The sequence below is a fragment of the Amblyomma mixtum genome, chromosome 3 (genome assembly GCF_055824585.1).
Source record: "Amblyomma mixtum isolate Tamu chromosome 3, ASM5582458v1, whole genome shotgun sequence".
Classification (NCBI taxonomy): domain Eukaryota; kingdom Metazoa; phylum Arthropoda; class Arachnida; order Ixodida; family Ixodidae; genus Amblyomma; species Amblyomma mixtum.
The window spans coordinates 383,787,281-383,803,752 of NC_143014.1; the positions used below are offsets into that span (position 1 = coordinate 383,787,281).

Here is a 16,472-nt window from a genome sequence, read left to right on the forward strand (position 1 = left end):
TACAACTGTATGGCGGGAAATGTTAATCAGCCCGCCGTAGGGAAGCTGCGTCAGCACCATATCCCACCGGCGCGACGCGGGGTCGAAGATGAAGACACGGAGCAAGTTCCATGCCCCGTGGTAACTGTCGAACGAGTAGACCTTGCCGTTGATGTGTACAGCCCTGTGGGTGACATAGAAAGAGAAGTTTATCCCCGTTTAACGCCGTTTAGCCGCACCGTCCACATCCTGCAGAGACACCTGCTTCTGTAAGAAACAAGGGCCGGTCATTCCTGCAAGGGTGGCGGCGTCATACGGCTAATTTTTGAAAGAGCGATATGGTGATCTGTATTCGCGGCGTAGAAAGAGAAGTTTAATTTTTTCTAATGTCAAGAAAAATGCAATGCAAAACTGCTGAACTCAATGCTCTGATCAGTCAAGCACATGCGCAGTGACGCAGCACTGAGCACGTCAGTAAGGCAGTAAGCCGACACTCGACCGCCGCGCAGGACGATGAAATATGTCGACCATTTGTGCAAGAACTCATCCTCACTCATTGACAGTGCGTCCACGCATGCTTGCTCAAAGAGGCGCGTGCGGAGGCGCTGCAACTGTGGAAACATTGCTCTTTCCGGACGCCCATTTAAGGAAGCCGCTCCACTCTGCCGCCACAAAACGAACATGCCGACACACAAGAGCATAATGTAAACAGTTCGCGTGAACTAGTGCGCGCTTCGAGGCGGGTTAAAAACATCCGTGACACTAGTACCCAAAAGGTGCACGCCACTACACAGTCGAACATAGCGTGCCGCAACGTTTCTAAAAGACCGCATTGCGGGCATCGGACGGTGGGCGCCACGCCCCACGCCGCAAGGCGGTCTCTTGTGGGCAGGACCCGCCAGCCTCGCAGCCAGGCGAGGTCCCTGACATCTGCAGGAAGCGCAGCTGAGGTCAGTTGGCGCCAGCGTGCCCGTCTCGTTTTCTGGAATTGTTCGCGGGTCAGCTCAGCGACCGTTAGTGCTTCACACATCCTGGAGGGCGGGGTTTCATCAACATCCAGATCGGGCACGCTGGCAGTCAACGACGCCATAGTGCGTCGACGGTGACTATTTCCGTTAGATTTTGGAATACTTTTGTCATTTTATGACACTCACACGAATGAATGTTCGAAAACAAACATGTACTGTTGCTGTCACCAAGATTAAAAGCGCTAAGGGTCGTTATAAAGTGCGCGTAAGTGGTCAAGAGGCTGTTCTGCCATTACGGGCTTGTTTCAGAGCGAATTATCTTCTTGACGCCGCGAGATACGTGGTTAACGCTTTCCAATCGAGAATTTCGTTTAGTTGATCGGTCATGCCAGTCGCATTGATAGGGACTGAATATCTGGTGGCCCTAAAAAGAAACGTGAAATATATATTGCTTAAATCCTGCGGAGCTTTTTTTTCTTTCCTTTAGCACGTGTTTGGTTGCCGCCTTATCGTCTAGCAGGTGTATAGTATCGGTGTCATTCATTCATGTCGGGAGCAACAACCCTTCTGTTGAACCCGCGTCTTTCGGATCAGCAGCCCGGAAGGCGCGGCCGGGATCGAACCCGCGTCTTTCGGGCTGCTGACCCGAAAGACGCGGGTTCGATCCCGGCCCGCGGTGGCCGAATTTCGATGGAGGCGAAATTCTAGAGGCCCGTGTACTGTGCGATGTCAACGCACGTTAAAGACCTCAGGTGGTCGAAATTTCTCGACAGCTTCTCTACGGCGTCCCTCATAGTCTGAGTTGATTTGGGACGTTAAACCTCATAAACCAACCAACCAACCCAATAAACCAACAAACCACCAACGTGGCCGCGATGAGGAAAATGTGGCGTGGATGGTCGGGATTTCACCATTGCATTTCATCTTCTAGCAAGAATTGCCTAAAGTCGGTCAATTCTTACAGCGGTTGCTGATGAACTGGAAACATGCGATTTTAGTCACTGTGCCTTCCATATATAACTCTAAATAAGTGGTTTTGGAGGAAAGGAAATTTTGCACTGTTGCCTCACTTCAAGGTGGACTCCTCAACTGCGCCGTGAGGGAAGGAAGGAAGGTGGGAGTGAAAGATTTGGATTGTGGGGGTTAGACGCTCCAAAGCGGCTCAGACTATGAGGGACGCCGTAGAGAAGGGCTCGGGAAATTTCGACCACCTGGGGTTCTTTAACGTGCACTGTGCACTTGTGTGTGTCCCAGGAGTGATCGCCGTTTTCCGAAGTTTTTTTCAACGCAAACATACAGCTCAATGGAATCGCTTTTTGAATGCAATCCAGCGTTTGCTCAAAAGTACTTTCTTATCGGACTCCTTCAGCAATGCGAAAGTTTTTCTCGGGTCATTCTTTTCGGTACACAAGCCCCACAAGTTTGAGTGGACGCGCACGACTCTGTACCTTCTGGAACTGTGAAGCGCTTTCCTACGCGGCTATCGAACGTAGCCCAAGAAGTGAGAAAAACACTGCGCTGTTCGGTGCAGTTCACTTCCGTGCTTTTTCTCCCGCTTTTTTTTTTCGTTTCTAAGCAACTTCCTAATGGGCCCAGTTCAGTATAAGCACCGCACTCGAGTTCACAACTTCACACAGCTCACCTGAAGTTACTGCGGTTGATGTTTCTGAGTCTTTCACGTTGTTCGTTACAAAAATGAAATTTCTTGTTCTGTGAACATACTGCACCGAAATTGGTGATAGAAGACGATAGACGGTGCCTTATTTGAAAGCGTTACCGCGAAATGTGGCTTTAAAGTAGTGTTTTAAAGTGTGAACAATTGTTGACGCAAAGAGCGGCAACGTGCAAATGGGAAGCCTCTGAAAGTTGATATTGGCGATTAGAGGACCATCGTCTCGCTATACGTGATGCGTACTAAGCTATCTTCGAGGGCGACTTTCTTGCTGATTTGCTGTCTCCTTTCCGTCATTGATACCAGCGCTCTGTCGGCTGGACTAAATTCAACAATGCTTAGCATTATGGAAGCCTCGAATTCATCCCCCGAGAGATCTGTCCTCCTCCACTCACCCCAGAAGTTACCAGAGTTAGAGGGACACTTTAACGACCTGCCGATAGCACTGAAATTCGTGAAGGACTCGCTCGAAGACGTATTGTGCGAATTTGTGCCTTATGCCGCTGAAGGAGGAAGCTGTTCTGTGCCGCGGAAAAATTCTCTCTCGTTCTCCGTACAGAAGCGGCTTGTATTTGCGCCCTGGTTCTGGAACCAAAGCCGCGAATTGCAGAACGTAACCGTAGTTTGCATTCAACAGCTGACGTATACGCGTTGGTTTATTCCTACAGATTCACACGAGGAGGTTCTCACGCAGTTTCGCAGCGGCCTCTGCCAGGTTACGAGTGTCAATACCGCTACCATCAATGCTCCCACAAGCCGATTCAGAAGATGCAATCAGCGAAAGATTGTCGAAGCTCCTGAAATTTTTTTATTGAAGATGGACCGGACAACTCCTTTCCAAAAGGGAAGCAGTTCCTGATATGAACGGATTTCATTGAAATCGCTCTGATGATGCCAGAAGCTGCAGCCCTTCTGGACGCATAGAGAACACTGAATAACAGTGTGCACCTCATCAGAGCCAGGAATGACGTACAATTTTATTCAGAGGTAGAGTTTATAATATTAGCTTACACCGGCTCCTACTTTCAATTTCCACACATGTTTAAAGACACCCAATTTTCTCCAGCAGTGCTCTGTTTCTTTACTCAACGTGGTACTGTCATGCAAATAACGTTTATTTACTTATGGATTTCGTTCACCTGGTTGATAGTCACTTCAGCGGCTCTCGGCGCTTTCCTCTGCCTGGGCCTGTGGATGACCGTTAAGCTTATTCCGAGGCAACACTCCTTCTCCCTGTCTGACGTTTGCCTATTCCTAGTTGGTGGCCTGTTAAATCAGAGCTCACCATGTATGCTGGCGGAATGCAGGCTAATTCTTGCTTCATGGTCCTTCGGCATGTTTTTCTTAGGTAACTATATTCAAACAACGATCACTGCGATACAAAGCGTCCCAAGAATTTCAAAAGGAATCGGTACTATAGCAGAATTGAAGCTTCTGATCGAGAACGGTTTAGTACTGCCCTGCGCAACGAACCATTGGTTAGGAGTGAGGGACGTGGTCAGTTATGGAGGAGAAATGTCGCCCGATATAGAAGCGATCATGAAAATATTCCAGAACTGTTACCCACACTGCATTCAAGGAAATCGAGCGATTGACCATTGTTTCCGCTTGGACAGCGAAGGCGCTCACGCTGTTCTGTCCGTGTGTAGCGATGACATGGTCGCAGAAGCGTCGTGGTAGAATCTTGTCCCTGGAGAGCGCTTCTTAATGGAGCATCGGGGTATCGCCCTTCACGACACCAACCCGCATAGGTAAGCGTATGGTTTACACCTTCCTCGGGGCTGTATGTGCAAACATGTCGGATCGGACATGCAATCCCGCTAGTTTTATGCGGTGTCCGTTAGGCTGAGTCCGCGAAGGAAAGCAGTTAGTTAACTGCCAAACGTATCATGGCGCCATTTTATAACATTTTGTTTATCCACCTTCATCGGACTTCACGACTGGTGCGAATCACAGCGACTTTTATAAAGCCGCACTTAAATCTTGGAAATAAATCGACTAAAAACATTATCAACAGCTTTGACCACGTCCGGCAACTTTGCTTCTTTTTGCGGCCGCCGTATCCCCGCGAACTTCATAATCTCATCCGCCCACCTAACTTTCTGCCACCCCCTGCTACATTTGCCTTCTCTTGGAATCCACTCCGTTACTCTTAAGGACCAGCGGTTATCATTATATGCCCTGCCCAAGCCCATTTATTCCTCTTGATTTCGACTAGGATGTGATTAACCCGCGTTTGTTCCATCCCCCGCTAAAATGACACTACCTGCAGTGCAAAGAGATCCCTAGCGCTAGGGCGTACGACATTCTTCCCTTGTGCGCTTTTTTGGTAAGCCATGGTGTTATTTAACGTCCACGATCTCTCTCGCAGGTACCTGCACCGCCGCACACTGCGGGCGGTTATTGAAGCCGCACTGGCCACTCGCCATCAGAAGCCGAAGGCTGTGGACCCCAGGGACCCCAGCGCTGCGCCGCAGCCTTTCCACGTGTACCTCTTCGTCTACGCGCTGGGCTGCGCGGCGTCGGCCGCGGCATTGCTGTGCGAGCTCCTGTGGTATCGGCTTCACTGTGAAGGTGGCGGATCTGAAAGGCTTTTTTGCAGCGGTGCTCGCCGCCCGAGAATACAGACTCACCCTTAGAAACGATGCCACGGATCTTGTCCAATAAGTGACGAAGAAACTGACGACTCATCCTGCAACCCCCCCCCAAAAAAAGAAAAAAATAAATAAAAATAAAGGGTCGCATAGTTTACACCATCCAGCTTCTCACTTTCCTAACCTGGCACTGCAAGTCATCCCCGCCGTTACTGCAGCTCTATCTGGAAATCCTGGTATGATCAAGTTGATGTCTTCACGCATTGTCGAAAGGTACTTAAGACCCTGAAGAAAGCACCCGGTACTCTTTAATTTGCCTGCTCCATCAATGCTACTTTTCGCTATTGCTGGAAACTCGAACCCTATTACTGAGTCCAGGCCTACAGATATCTGCTCAACATGCCAGCTGGTGGTGTTGCACTGATACAGATTTTCGTTAATCCCCCAGAGTATCTGCTGGTGTATGTGGCCCATACAGGAGTTATTCCCATGGCGCTACTGGATGTATAATGATGCCATCCTGACATTTTCCGACGTCCCACGCACTTCCTGATCGTGAATTGAAACTGCTTGTAACGCCGCCTTTAGCTTCATGTAACGGCAGCGAATACCATTCGGCTTTAGAGAAAACAGATGAAGTTCAGCGCTGCCTAGTCCCGTACTGAGTCCTCATACGGTGGGTCGGTGGTAGTGCATGGGATTACACGAATTGAGGTGGGTCATAGTTATCTCGCAATTCAGGAAACTGTGATTCGTTAGTTAAGCTTACCAACAGGAGCCAGAGATTTGGTTGACAAACGCTCAGCTAGGAAAACTGGCAGGCACTCAAAACGTTAATTTTACATGCAGTGGGACCTAATACACTTTTTCATATTACCTAGGCACAAATCGTTGAATTAAAACACGCTTATCGAGTGCGCCAGACTATTTCTTATAGAACTATGTTGTGAGCATTTCTCTTTAAACTTACCTCATTTCTATGGCAATCAAAGTATTGTGTATTATGGTGTCCACGCATCTATCCAATCCGTTTCTTCCCATCCCATCGCCCCTTAAGTGAGACGGTCGGCACGTATTGTGGACTTGCCTTGGGATTCCCGCTGTGCGAGCCCGGGTTCGCGCATTGCACTCGCATTTGTATTGAGAGCCTAAGCATTGTTCTGACTAGGTTCTATGCTTTGCTGGAAAACAGTCTTAGCGCGTGTGCGGGAGACGTGTAATGTGCGTCGGCTATCAGTGCTTGGTAGTCGTTTCTCCTGCTGCTTGCAACAGGATTGCGCTGTTGGCGCAAAATGATTTGTAGAAGTTATAGCTGTTCAGGCTGATGCAATAGCTGTGATGAGTGTAAACTTGGCAGCGCCTGAAATGTCAAGATTTTATTAACTGATTTTGAAGTAGCATTTTGGTGACGTGAATTTGCAATTTTTTTTTATTTGATACCTCGCAGGCCCCTGATATGGGGCTTTACATGAGACACAGGCATGGCAATTAAACGACAATGGTCTTGATAGCGTTTTTAAAATGGATGGCGTTGATGTGATGCACGGCGTTCTGTAGATCATTCCAGTCCCGGGATGACGTGACGAAAAAACATCGAGAATGAGCGGTAGTTCTTGCGGTGGGGGCGTAGACGGCCTTATGGTGTTTAATAGGGCTTGAGAGGCGATAAGCAGGTGATGTGACCGATTCTCCAAAAGATGAATGATAAAACATATGAAAGAGACACAATCGAGAAATTTTTCGTCGCGTTTCAAGGCTGGGTAAGTTAGTTCTAGATTTTAAAGCAGACACACTAGTGTAGCACGAATAATCACAATAAATGAAGCGGATAGCCCGATTTTGTATTTTTTCTAAGGTTAAAGAGAGGCTAGTCTGGTGAGGATCCCATATTGCTGAAGCATATTCTAGTTTAAGACGGACAAAAGTTATGTATGCTAATGATTTGATGGAAGGGGTGGCAAATCGTAGATTACGCCGTATGAAACCAAGGGTACGATTAGCCTCGTTAGCGATGTTCATGATATGGTATGACCATGTTAGGTTTTGCGTTACAGTAATACCCAAGTACAACTTACATAAAGAAACGGACGACACTTCTGAACCGAAAAGAGTGTATTTAGACGGAGTATGCACCTGCCGACGATGGAACGAAATCAAACATGTTTTGGAAATATTGAGAGACATTAACCAACGTTCGCACCAAGTTTGGATTCGGTTAAGATCTTGTTGAAGAATGCCAGCGTCAGTACTGTTAGTGATTGGGCGGTAAATTACACAATCGTCAGAAAATAAGCGGATGATAGAGGAAATTCTGGAAGGAAGATCGTTAATATATATGAGGAAAAGCAAAGGACCTAGGACTGTACCTTGGGAAACACCTGAAATGACCGGCTACGTGAAGAAGAATGATTGTTAGCATAGATAAATTGCTCTCTGTTAGTCAAAAAGTTACAAAGCCGTTCCAATAATAACGAATTAAGATTTAGACACGATATCTTCAGTAGCAGTCTTTTAGGCGGTACTTTATCGAAAGCTTTTTTGAAATCAAGGAAGAGAGTGTCAGTAGGAACGTTTAGGTCACGGTTGGAGCTTAGGTCATTAATAAAAAGAGAGCCAATTGGGAGTCACATGAACGGCCTTTCAAAAAGCCATGCTGGTTAGTATGGAAAAATTTTACGGAAAGAAGGAATTTGACTATGTGCGAATAAATAATATGTTCCAATAGTTTCGAACAGACGCTTGTGAGGGAAATGGGGCGGTAATTTTTGCATGAAACAGGTGAGCCCTTTTTGGAGACTGGAATGATCTTACCAACTTTCCAATCTTGTGGAAGGACACCTGTTGATATGGACTGCTGAAAGAGTTGGCACAATATTACACTTACAGTGTTTTTAGTATTTTTTAGGATTTTAGAATTTATGCCGTCAACACCAGATGAAGATGTAAGTTTCAATAATTCAATGAGTTTCATGATTCCATTAGCATCAAATGTAATCTGTGGCATAGATGGGAGGGTCGACAGCTGAGAAATCTGGTAAGTCACCATCAGGTTCCTTTGTAAAAACTGACGAGAAAAAGTTATTAAGAGCGTGGCTACATTCGAGTTCCGGAATAAAGTTGTTGTCGTCGTCATGTATTTTTAGAGGCTGTGCTTTATAACTCTTTGAACACTTGAATGTAGGAACACACTAAGATCAAAGTTTCAGATGAACAAGGAGTGAATGTTTAACACTGCGGAAAGGACAGGAACGGAGACACAAACGGGACGCAAACAGCGCTGTGTCCCGACCATGCGCATTTGTCCATGCCGTTAGCGTTGTTTCATGAAAAAGCAACTAGCCTGCACTTTTACCCTTGAAAGTGGAAACTGTAACGTACTACTTGAACACAAAAACAGTTTACGCAGTTGGCACTATTTCCCGGTTTGCATTTAATAACAAAAACAGGATTATGAATTTTAACTCTTTGGAACATGCTAATAACTTCCCGCGGCCGTCAAAATTAGCGGGTAGAAGCGCAGCAGTCCTTTTATCAACCCGCGTTTGCAGTACGTACGACGAGTCGCCAATCACAGGAAACTTGTTGGCGCGCCGTACCACCGCACTGTGCCGTCTTATGGCAAATAAAAGCTGAAATAGCAGAAGGAAATTATGCGGTTGTGGCTACTTCCGCCTAATACTTGCTGCTAATGCAGAAAAACCGCACTTACTTACGCTGCAAAGAGCAAGATAAAACTTTTTCATTCCCATCGAGTTTTGCAATAGATGGATTGATGTCAGTGAGGATCCTCTAGAAACCGTTCCTTATAATACTATACCAGATATATTGTGTATGTCATGGGTCATGTTCAGATGCCTTTGAAGATATCTCGGCCTTGAGAAGCACACTTCTATCCGCGCACTTGGTAGGCACCCGTGTTAAGTGAGAGGATTTATTTCACCTCAAACCTAATATATAGTGTTGCAGCAAAGAGCATCTTGAGTGTATTCTGCTCATTACATGCTGACTATTCGTGTTTTCTCACTGTGGCACATTTCTTGTTTATCGCGCGGTATGTCATTGATCGATTGGGTGTTACATATACCCAACGTATCATAGAAAAAGAATCAATGCCCCACCTTCATATGTGTCAGAAGGTTTCCCTTGTCGCAGTACGAAGAACCTGAGCTGTTTCAAGCACTCTCGCGCTCTTGATGCACAAAATGCGACAGCTTGTACTCTGCCCATGGACACGTCCATACGTTTCCTCTTGTCTGCTGCAGCAAGCCCGCATCGTTTAAATAATTACAGCGTGACTTGTTAACTTGGTGGTAAGCGCTTGAGTTGTGTGTGTTGCCTCGTTTGTCGTGCGTTCTTTCCTCGCTCTTTTTTTTTTTACTCTTAATCGTTACACATCGCATATCACTGTTTTTCTTCTACGCTTTCTGTTATGCGGTTTCCAAGTAATAAATGAACGTTTCATCAAGTTAATTATTTCTTCTTTTTATACGCGGAAAATCCTGTTACTACAGAGATTACAGGCAAAGGGCTCAGAATTTGCCACACTTACATATTAAATATCAGCTCAGCTCGACACGCGGGCGACAGAAGACACAAAGAGATCTGGCTACCTGAGAACCGTTTTGATAGCGCTCTCTGTTTGCTCTTCACTTCTCCTCGAGTTCAGTGTCACGTTGAACGTCGAAACTAGCCAGAATTTAGTAATACTTGCTGGGGAACTAGTCAGTGCATATTTTCTTAAAAGGATTTAGCGCCAAAACAGACAGCACACAGTGTTGGGCTTGTCCCGTCTATCTTACTGTGTGCGGTCGGTTTTGGCGCCAAAATTCTTTTACGAAAATATCAACTATTTCTTTATCCCCACCGAGAAAAAGCAAGCTATGAGCGCACCCTTTTTTTTCTCTAATGATATCTCTCGCTGTTTCAGTAACAAATGTTCATGATCGGGGCATGAATTGTGAAAGAGTGGACTGGATTCCAAGAGAAGGCATGCAGGCGTAGCTGAGGATAGCAGAGAGTAAGGATTCGAATGACACTAGGAAGTTGGAGGGGTTAAGTTGGTTGCAGCGACTTAGGACAGGGTTTATTGGAGTTATATGAGAGAGGCTCTTTCCTGCAGTGGGCCTAGTCAAGACACTGCTGCTGCTGCTGTTGTTGATTATGATGATAATGATAATGATAAAGGGAAAGACCTACGAGGACTCAGCAGACGGGACGCCAGGTTGAGCGCTTGGGGAAAACTGTGCCACGGAGGTGCGAGTGAGTGACGTGGGACAACGGGAGTTGTCGCTTAGCGAGCGGTCTACCAAGGCCTGACACGTCGACCGTGGAAAATCCCCGGCCCCGCATAGCCACGTACGGGGCTCCGCATCCATAGCCATCGCAAAAATCCGTGCACTGCGATAAGAGCGAATAGAAATGTCCGCAAGCCAGTGTAGCAAGCGTTGTGGACTTGCTCGCTGTTAACGAAACCACTCAAGTTTCCGAAGGATGTAGCGAGGCCTATCTTGCTCTACTGCACCGAAGCTTGGCAGATTTGAGTACTTTATAGAGCTCTCGTTTAAGGTTATGAAGACATCTGGTGATCAGATATTGTTGCAGAGCAGAGGAGTGTGAAGCGGGAAGTGGCCCGGGACGGAGTACTCTCGCTAGACCTGCAACAATTAATTATATATAATCATGTAATCATGCCTCCCCCCCCCCAATTACTACATCTTTGTGGGTGCGCTGTTGTTCATCCTCATCTGAGCCGGGCAGCATCGACGCTTTCAATGTCGTCCGAGGCTCCTGGATCCCGCCGCTAAGCACTGGCCCAGCCCGATCCGACCTGTCGCTCTAGCTCACCCCGTCCGGAGTACTGACGGAGTAACGACACGAAGACGCGGCCCCAATGTCTTCGATGGCCCTCGCGTTGAACAATCACTGCAGCTAGGACGTCAGGACGACACGAAACAAGACGGCATCCCCCGCCCATGCCGTCCGGCGCATTTTTAGCCTATGGCGTGTGGTTCTTGACAAGTGATGGTCATCAATCTGCCAGGACCATAATTCATCAGGCAAGTTCATTAATCGCCGTAGGAAGTCTGTACTCTGCTGCATGCCTTTCCTGCCGAAATCCGCCCTCACCTCGTACCTCAGTATTTCAGCCATTGTTCGGGACTTTCGCTCGATGGCGCCGGGTAATGTTATGAACCAGAAAACGACGGAAGGTTGCAGTCGCGCTAAACCCAGCACTCGCAAACTGAATCACATAAATTCAACCGGTGGTAGCACCTGCTATCCCATCCCAGGGAAGTGGTGAATGTTAATGAATTTTAAGTAGAGAAAGGCCGATTCTGCAAATATGGACATTACGGCGGCGACTGCCATCAGGAAGTTAGCGCGCATACCAGAAAGGGTGAGGCGGCTACGTATCATGCCGAGGTAGAATTACTAGCTGCGTAAAATCCGGTTGCATCACGCTGCAGTGCGCGGCGACTGCTTTCCCAACGTGAGCGGGCAAGAGGTAAGCAGTGTTAAGTGTCTCTGCAGACTACCACTGATTACCTATGACCGTCAGGACTAGTCCATGTGAACGCAGGAAGCATTTGATAAGTGAGATTCTGCAGCGCGAAGGAAGAGTGGGCCATGAGTTTGAACATCTTGGCGAATCAGCTGATACCAATATTTAGTCTCCTATCGAAGACAAATGAAAGTATTTCCAATGAGAAGCGCAGTGTCTGCTACTGGCGGCCGACAGATGGCACTATAGTCGGATGCAACTCAAGAACAAGGCAGTTTTTCCAGTCAAAGAACCGCTTTCTAGCCAATAGAGTCGGCCGATTGTCATGAGCCTTCTAGCTTGAATGCAAGGAGGGGACTATCCCCGACCATGGAAGCAGGGGGGGGGGGGACTATTCCCTTTTATCTGCCACTTCTTACCACTTATTATCAGTTAAGAGGTCCACTGCTCAATAAGCTTCCTTCCGAGACAGCGACAGAAGCACGTGTGCACTTCTGCTATCCGTGATTAGAGTGATCAAGGGTGGTCATGCGTTAGGAGAAGAAGGAAATGGGAGCAAGAAAGGCAAGGGATTAATAACAAGTTAAGACAGAAGTGATCATTCACAATGCATTGGGTTACGTATTGCTTGAAGCGAGCGCGCAACCGGATTCATTCGAGGTCGACTACAGCGAAAAACAGATGTGGCGAAATCGCCCTAAACAATCACCCTAGCGAGAGCGTGCCACGTCCGGGGGTGTAGCTCGGATGGTAGAGCGCTCGCTTAGCATGCGAAAGGTACGGGGATCGATACTCAGCACCTCCACGACCATTTTTTTTCGTTGTGCCAGCTTCGTTTCGGGGCGGTGTTAAGAAAGGTGTATATAAAGAGTGTGGGGTTCGAAGCCCCAAAGGTAGTGGGTGGGCTATCGAGAGGCCGCAGTGAAGGGCTCCCGATTAGTTTCTATAACTTAGGGTTCTTTAACATTCACTTACCTGACACAACACACAGGCGTTTTCTCATTTCACCTCCATCGAAACTCAGCTTGGACAATTTGGCTTTGGACTCATCGGTCAAATTCAACAGCCACTGAGCTACCACGGTGGCAGAAGAATGTCATGCTGAAGGGTAGATATTAAAGGTATCAAGGAATATCTAATCGGAATTTCAGATGTCGCCATTTCAACCGTTTTTACCAAACATAAGTCTTTTTATATCTTTTGAACGATGAACGCTCTCATCAGTTCCTGTATTTAAGACCATGTACAGCGCCCGTCAAAAGTATACAGCCCAAGGAGTTTGCTTCGAAGCTGTTTAGCGGGGCACCCTAGCGCATCTAGCAGTGCAAAGCTTGGGAGGATTGAGAACATGAAGCAATTCCTCTTTAGGGATAATGCGGTCGCTGAGGATGCATAACGAGACATGCTGCAGGTCTCACAAGCAAACCCGTTGGGCCGTATACTTTTGACGGGAGGAGGTACCAAGGACATAGCTGGTGGGTTAAGCTCTAAGGACAGTCAGGGGCCGCTACGGCCGACCGTTTCTGCTCCCTGTGTTTTCGTAGCATCGCAAACCCGAATAACGTCTACAGAAGCGCCACACAGCAAATACAGTAAACTGGGGCCTCGCCGACCCTCTTTATACACTTTTATAGCGCGTTTACTGTTGATCATGAGAGGCTGTACACGCGGACACAACCAGTGGTCAAATAAAACTGACCATCTACAGGCTCAGTCATGCGTCCTGTTTAAGTCTGTCTCTGCCACTTTAATGAACAACCAGCTGCAGTCGGCCGTGTGCAACCATAGGGGTGCGCAAGTTTTTATCCTATTCATGCGCCCGGCGGAGATACAATCATGAGCTAAATACCCCACAAGAGGCCTCTTCGGTTTTATATCGCTGCCAGAGCGACGCCAGTGAAACACTCCGCTCTCTGGTCTACCTCGTAATGGTTTGTAGGCCGGTGGACCACTCACACGACCGCTTGGAGTCAAAGGTGTTACAGATGGAGGCTAGATGTCAAATTCTGTCTGCTCCTGTCACTCAGGTGTGTAGCGGCATGTATGCCCGAGCCAGTGACGCATACAACACCCGTCCTTCGGAGTCGCACCGGCCGGCCAAGCCAGGTGGCTCGCGGCCAACTTTTCCGAAACGGTGTCGACGAAGAAAGGGCGTGGCCACTCTCTCCCGTTCGATCTCATTTTCCGGTTTAAATGTCGTTCGACTTCACTGTGGCTCCTGTCCGGGGGTGTAGCTCAGATGGTAGAGCGCTCGCTTAGCATGCGAGAGGTACTGGGATCGATACCCAGCACCTCCACTGTGACGACACCATTTTTTTTCTTTTTTGCATGGCTACTGTGCTCAGTCTTCAGAACGGACTTCGGAGTCGGCTGCTTTTATCCTTACTGCTGCTTCTGAAGGTCTGAAGGACGTCAAGCACAGCGTGAGAACAGGGTGTTTCTTCGCAGTTAACATGGCGTCTCTATGCGTTTTATTCAAAGCGACTGTGAATGACTGTAAGTCTCTAGATTTTTAAAGCCAACAAACTTTCTTCACCATTTTTCTGTAATTTAACTACCTCGATAAACTGCAGAAGTACAAAGCAGGCGTCCTCAAATTGTAACCACGATATGCACTGAGAAGAAAATTTTGTGTCGGTTGGTTCATCTATCGCATTCTCCCCAATACTTTCTGCTGTATATAGATGATGACATTAGGCCTGACCATGGCACGCACACATCTCATACCGGTCTGTTGTACTTCTAAGGGGGTACACGTGAAATGGCTTTGTGTTCTTTACCATTACGCTTGTCAGTGTGCAGGCGAACAGCGTCTTGCTCTTGTCTTCGTAAATACAGTCTACAGACACCGTTATTCTCCTCGCCTGTTAGTGCCACCGCGATGGCTTAGTGGTTATGGCGCTTTGCTGCTGATCCGAAAGACGCGGGTTTCAACCCGTTCATGGCGGTCGAATTTTGATGGAGGCAAAATTCTAGAGGCTCGTGTACTGTGCGATGTCAATGCACGTTAAAGAACCCCAGATGGTCGAAATTTCCGGAGCCCTTCGCTACGGCGTCCCCCACAGCCTGAGTCACTTTGGGACGTTACACCCCCATAAACCAAACTAAACCAATCGCCTTGCTGTTCGAGTTCCTTTACTGCTTTAAATGTTGCCCGAGTTCGAACTTCGCAGTGTTCCTCGGTCGGTCGTCCGGGGGTGTAGCTCAGATGGAAGAGCGCTCGATTAGCATGTGAGAGGTACTGGGATCGATACCCAGCACCTCCACGATTGTTTCATTTTTTACAGTAGCATTCTTTCATTTTAAACATAAATCACCAGTTAAATAAAAACTTGTACAGGCTTTGCGACAGAACTGATTGGCGCTTCTGGCATTCCTCGTTTGCAGTGCAGCTACTGCTGGCGCCGTGGCATCCGTTGTGACAAGTGCAGGACGATTCTTTTAACGCATTCTTCCTTATACGAATTCCTGGCGTCACTTGAATGCGGCGCGTTAGCTCAGGGGCGTGCAGGGGTTAACCATCCCCTCTGCTCTCAGTGTTTTTGTTGTTGCGCAAGGCAAATAGGATCAAGAGGCAATCACAACACGCCGCTACAGGTTAAATGGCGTCCCGTTATCCCTGTGCCATAGTTATGTCGTGTTTCTTCTCGACATTGATAGTTTGTACAGACGTATACGATTCATGGCGAACTATACATGTTCAATCCTGCGTCGTCTTTCCGACTGTTCCGCTAACACATATGGAGAAGCAATTGCATCCAGTCAGGCCAGTGCACCATCTTTCTACTGCATGCGTCGGTTCGACCACGTGGGACTGCGACCTGTTTCAACTGGGCAAACAACAAACAACGCAGAAGAAGGGCTTCCACTGCAGTTCGTTGCCGCATAGATGCCTGTGGAACGCTACACTGTCCACCGCGCTTTTCAGTGGGGGTAACCATGATTAGCAAAGCAGATCACGTCAACTTCGCTCAACCTCTGCCTCTCATTAACCAGCCAATACTCTGGGCATAGAGGAGTCGGCCCCCATCCCTCAAGATAGGCTTTGCGGTGTTGCGCTGCCGGAAGTTTTGAGGAATTGTATCAACAGAGGAAGGTCCTCGCGACATTTCCCCCATGATCTCAATCACCGCTTTAAATTTAGCTTGTATTCACACCTTATCCTGTCCGGGGGTGTAGCTCAGGTGGTAGAGTGTTCGCTTAGAATGCGGAAGGTACTAGGGTCGATACCAAGCACCTCCATGAAGGCCACTTTTTTTTGCCTCTTTTAAAGCGCCGCAACGTCAAAAAGGAAACAATATTTGAGACTAGGTGATTTATAAAGCGCAAGAACAACGCAATGGGCAATGAGATATATCGCAGTGCAGAGGTCCTGTTTAGTCTTTGCCGCCTGGAGTTGTTTCAAATGAATCAGAATCTCAGTCCACTGAAGTTTTTGCCTTTCGTTTCCATCGCAGGCTGGCCTCCGCGACGGGAATCGATTCCACGACCTTGAATTGTGCAGCCAAACAATGCGAACACCTAGCCATCCCGGAGCTTTATCTCCAAACAAAGTATGCAAATTTAAAACAGGTTCTGTTTTTCCACTTCTGACACGTTCCCTGGTGATCTCTAAAATGCTATATGCTCTGTGTGCTTGTTCACCCCTTTCTGCATACACGAGGCGACGGTAAATAATGACGGAGTCGCAGAACTTTAAATCGACAGCGTTAATGCCCCTGTTCTTCAGAAAAATCTGGCGTTGTCGTCGTTTTGAG

General features: G+C 47.6%; 1 non-coding gene and 1 pseudogene across 1 annotated transcript; both read left to right on the forward strand.

Annotated features, from left to right (window-relative positions):
* LOC149357062 (sodium- and chloride-dependent glycine transporter 1-like) overlaps positions 1–16,472 on the forward strand; it is a 56,659-nt pseudogene that overhangs the window by 6,685 nt on the left and 33,502 nt on the right.
* Positions 13,940–14,012, forward strand: TRNAA-AGC (transfer RNA alanine (anticodon AGC)). The gene has a single exon. It is a non-coding gene; the product is annotated as a tRNA-Ala (tRNA).